General features: G+C 47.6%; 1 pseudogene; it reads left to right on the top strand.

Moving 5' to 3' along the window:
- The first annotated feature begins 631 nt into the window (after positions 1–631).
- On the top strand, positions 632–870 carry LOC139279370 (U2 spliceosomal RNA; annotated as a pseudogene).
- Positions 871–5,360: the final 4,490 nt, after the last annotated feature.

The raw sequence follows: 5,360 nt of genomic DNA, 5'->3' as shown, positions 1-5,360 counted from the left end.
ACCATTCATGTATGAGCTGCAGACACAGCAGTCTTGCAGCTTTGTAAATACCATCAATGTTATTTCAAGCAAAATGCTCATTTATGAGCTGCTGATGGAAGAGTCTTGCAGCTATGTAGCCACCCCGGGCCCTTTCCTGCGATCTAGAAGGGGGTGGGGGCATGGTTTCATTGTCAGTCTGATTGTCTGGCCCGAGGTCAGTGTCCACCTCCTCGTCCTCCTCTTCCTCTCTCTCCTGAGGTGGACCGGCAGTCCCTTCTGGTAATTCTTATCCCCTCCTGATAACCAAGTCGTGCAGAATACAGCACACCACCACGAATTGAGCTACCTGCTCAGGGTGGTATTGTAGCTCGCCTCCTGAGTGGTCCAGGCATCTAAAGTGCCGCTTCTCGGGTGGGTGGGGTGGCTTGACCCATCCACCTCCACGGAGGTGTGTGGGGGACCTGACCCATCCACCTCCATGGCACGAACCTGGTATTGCAGTACTTCCAGGAACGGTGCAGTGGCTCTAGGCCTTTTGGCTAAGAGCATTGGCACAGAGTGATCCTTGAATGGGCCCAAGGTGACCTCTGGCGTTTGTGATTTGACAAAGAATTGGAACGATTGGCTACGAATTTCAAAAAAAAAAAGTGCCGCTTCTCGGCCTTTTGGCTAAGATCATGCGTAACTGACCTGACAGGGGAGTAACCACCATAACCCCAAGGTGGTTCTCCCTGGATCAGGAAGGTATATGCTTGCTTTTTTGGAAATAGGAGGTGGGTGGGGTGGCTTGACCCATCCACCTCCACGGAGGTGTGTGGGGGACCTGACCCATCCACCTCCATGGCACGAACCTGGTATTGCAGTACTTCCAGGAATGGTGCAGTGGCTCTAGGCCTTTTGGCTAAGAGCATTGGCGCAGAGTGATCCTTGATGTGTGCAAGGTGACCTCTGGCGTTTGTGATTTGACAAAGAATTGGAACGATTGGCTACGAATTTTTAAAAAAAAATCTAAAGTGCTGCTTAAGCATGCCAATGGTATTCTCGACAATATTGCATGTAGCTCTGTGGCTCTCGTTGTATCGTTTCTCGGCTTCTGTCTGGGTCTTATGCAGGGGGTTCATCAGCCAGGTTTCAAGGCCATATCCTTTGTCACCAAGCATCCAGCATTGACCCTGTGGCTGACTGGTAAACATATCAGATACAGCGCTCTCACGCATGATGTGAGCATCATTGATGCTGCCTGGAAATTTAACATTTACTGCCATTATAATTTGCTTGTGATCACCAACGAGTTGCACATTCAGGGAGTGGAATCCCTTTCTGTTCCGAAAAACCTCTGCATCCTGAAAAGGTGCCCCAATGCGGATGTGCGTACAGTCTATTGCTCCCTGCACCTTGGGGAAGTTTGCAATTCTGGAGAATCCAGAGCCCTCTCAGTCTGTGCCTCCCTGGTCATAGGGAAGCTGATAAAGTCCATCCTGCATGCATAAAGGGCTTCAGTGACCTGTCGAATGCAGCAATGTGTGGCATGCTGAGATATAGCGCAAATGTCGCCAGCTGAGGCCTGAAAGGAACCCGATGCATAGAAGGCAAGTGCCGCAGTGACCTGAATCTCAGGGACAGTGCAGCCCTGATGGTGCTGGCAGGCTGCACATCTCCCCTGATGAGCTGGCATATCTCACTGATAATCTTTTTCCGGAAGCACAGTCTCCTAAGGCACATGTTATCAGACAAGTTCACCCCTGTAAGTGCGTGGGGTGTAAGTTCTCGTCCTCCTCAGCAGTCTTACACCTCTTTGATTGGGCACATAATGCTCTTGAATATACCTTCTGCCATCTTTATTCTGCAGCATTTGTGTAGTCATCAAGACAGGCTGAGAAATTGCAGATCCCATTACAATCACAATCAGTATTATATCTATTGTTCACAAACAATAAATTTACCTACTAAAACACTTATAATAAATTCAAATCATCTACAGTTGTTCAGATGTTCAAATCACCTTAAAAGACATCCAGAGTACATCAAAACTCCCCAGAAGTTGAAGCAGCCTTTTATATGAACCGACTTCCGATTTACAAAATGGCATCCGTACCGCTGGGTTTAGTTCAGGTGAGAGCAACTTTTTCTCAGCGGGTTTTTTGGCAAGCGATATTTTCAGCGATATGTGGGCGAGGTGCCGAAAGTAATGCTCAGCGATATTATGGGCGTTAGTTTCGCCTATTATGATCTTTACGGAAAAAAAAGTGGGCTGATGGTATCATTATTTCTCGGCATTAAGTAGATGCTGAAAGTAATGCTGGGTGATAAGTGAGCGATACATGGGTGTTAGTTTCCATTTTGTTGCTAAATGGGCGGTATCTGGGCGTTATACCTCATCTCAGCATTAAAATGGATGTTAAGTGGGCGGTATCAATGGAAAAAAAGTGGAAAGTCTAGCCCTATATCTTTTACACTTTTCTATCTCTATAAATATTAGAGTAGTTGAAATCCCTTATTATTGCAGGGATATGAGGCAAGAGCGGGGAAGTGGGAGTAACTGGATTGCTCTTCAAAAGAGCCAGCACAGATACGATGGGCTGACTGGTTTCCTTCTTTGCTGTACTATTCTATGATTCAATGATTCTACACTGCCTATTGTTTTTTGCACTTCTCAGAAATGTGCCTACCTATTTTCTCTTCTATCTCCCTCTGACTGTTTGGGGGTCTATAGAACACTCCCAACAGTGTGATTGTCCCTTTTCTGTTCTTCAGTTCAACCCATATGGCCTCATTTGATGATCCTTCTAACATATCATCTCTCCTCACAACTGTAATTGTTTATTTGATCAATGTTGCAACACCCCCACCCCCCCCTGCCCCCACCCTGTCCTTTTTAATCCCCCTCTCTATTTTGTCTGAAAACCCTGTAACCAGAATATTAAGCTGCCATTCCTGTCCTTTAAGCCATGTTTCAGTAATAGCTACTGTTAATTTCAGAATAACTCCACAAGACTGTGTTGTAAGCTCAAACCATTGTGACCTTGGTCTCTTTAATGTAACTCCAAAGTAAGGAAGCAGCATGGTGGATTGCCTTTTATACCTGCTTGCCCAGGGTGCACAGGTGACCCTTAGGTCTCCCACAGGAGTGCCCCCTGGTGGCAAATCTTGCTCATTGGTGAGGTTTGCATACATAACATCACTCCCCCCCAAAGTCTTGTGTATGAGTTATTTACAGGTTTAGGCGATCTGGCGCTCTGCGCTCCCTGGTCGATCGCCTGAGTTGAAGTCCTGGCATGGGTGAGTTGGTTGGATCATTGCTGCACGGCAGCGCGGCTGGTCTGATCGGACTTTCGGGCATGGTGGGTTCATCCTTGTGGTTGACAACGAGGTCGATTGCTGGTTGGGTGTGCGTTGGTGGATCATAGATGATCCAAGTGCTTTCTGCATGTTTGCCCATTCAACAGTTTAACAACAAACATTCTATTCGCCTCCTTGGCTAAAACAGTGCTAGCAATCTATTTGGGACCATGACCAGAATTGAGAACAAACACAGGATCATTAACCTCAATGTCACATGATACAGCCGTGCGATCGTGGTGCACATTATGCCAGTGATGCCGGATTTCTACATGATCATTGAGATCCGGGTGGACTAAGGAGAGCCTAGTTTTGAGTGCTCTCTTCATTAAAAATTCTGCAGGGGGAACCCCGGTGAGCGAGTGGGGGCGCGTCCGGTAGCTGAGCAGGACCCGAGATAACCAGGTCTGCAAGGAGCCGTCCGTTACGCATTTCAAGTTCTGCTTGATGGTTTGGACTGCCCGTTCCGCTTGACCATTGGATGCAGGCTTAAATGGGGCAGACCTGACATACTTAATGCCATTGTGGGTCATGAACTCGTTGAATTCTGAGCTAGTGAAACACGGTCCATTGTCACTAACAAGGACATCGGGCAAACCATGGGTGGCGAACATAGCCCGGAGGCTTTCAATGGTGGCAGTGGACGTACATGATGACATTATTATACATTCAATCCATTTAGAGTAAGCGTCCACTGCTACTAGAAACATCTTTCCTAAAAAAGGGTCAGCAAAATCTACGTGGACCCTGGACCACAGTTTGGAGGGTCATGACCACAGGCTCAGTGGGGCCTCCCTGGGTGTGTTGCTCAACTGTGAGCAAGTGTTGCATTGGTGTATGCATGACTCCAATTGGGAGTCAATGCTGGGCCACCAAACATGCGACCTGGTGATAGCCTGCATGGGTACTGTGTAGGTCGCGTATAAACATTTTCCTGCCTTTCTTTGGCAAAACCACACGATTCCCCCATAGGAGACCATCCGATGGGATGGACAATTCATCCGTACTTCGGTGGAATGGCTTAATTTCATCTTGCATTTCCCCAGGAACCGCCGACCAGCTCCCATTAAGAATGTAGCTTTTTACTTCACAGGGTCTTGGCTAGTCCAGGTCCTAATCTGGCGAGCCGTGATGGGTGACCCCTCGCTCTCAAAAGCATCCATTACCAGAAGCATGTCTGTGGTGGGCAATGATAGCCGACTGAGGGCATCAGCGCAGTTCTCAGTGCTTGGTCTGTGGCGGATTACATAGTCATACGCAGATAACGTTAGTGCCCATCTTTGGATGCGGGCGAAGTATTAGTGTTAATACCTTTGCTTTCTGAGAGCAGTGAAGTAAGCGGCTTGTGGTCAGTTTTGAGCTCAAACCGGAGACCAAATAGGTATTGGTGCATTTTCTTAACCCCGTATACACATGCTAACACTTCTTTCTCAACCATACTGTAGGCTCTTTCAGCCTTGGATAAACTTCTGGACGCATATGCAACCGGTTGCAGTTTGCCTGACACATTTGCTTGCTGTAACACACAACCGACCCCGTATGATGACGCATCACAAGCTAGTACTAAACGATTACATGGGTCATACAATACAAGTAACTTGTTAGAGCATAGCAGGTTTCTGGCCTTATTAAAGGCTGTCTCTTGAGATTTATCCCAAACCCAGTCGTCACCCTTGCATAGTAATAAATGCAAGGGTTCCAGCAAAGTGCTTAACCCAGGTTGAAAGTTAGCATAATAGTTGAGGAGTCCCAAGAACGAACGCAGCTCCATCACATTCTGTGGTCTGGGTGCATTCTTGATGACCTCCATCTTGGAGTCCGTGGGTCTGATGCCGTCTGCCGCAATCTTTCTCCCCAGAAATTCAAACTCTGGCGCCAGGAAAACACACTTGGAGCGTTTCAGCCTGAGTCCCACTCTGTCCAGGCGCTTTAGAACCTCTTCCTGGTTGTGCAAGTGTTTGGTGGTGTTGTGACCAGTGATCAAGATGTCGTCTTGGAACACCACGGTGCATGGAACCGATTTCAGCAGACTCTCCACG

This window comes from Pristiophorus japonicus, chromosome 1 (genome assembly GCF_044704955.1).
Source record: "Pristiophorus japonicus isolate sPriJap1 chromosome 1, sPriJap1.hap1, whole genome shotgun sequence".
Lineage (NCBI taxonomy): Eukaryota > Metazoa > Chordata > Chondrichthyes > Pristiophoridae > Pristiophorus > Pristiophorus japonicus.
The sequence above is the reverse complement of the archived record's forward strand: the minus strand, read 5'-3'. Positions and strand labels throughout refer to the sequence as shown.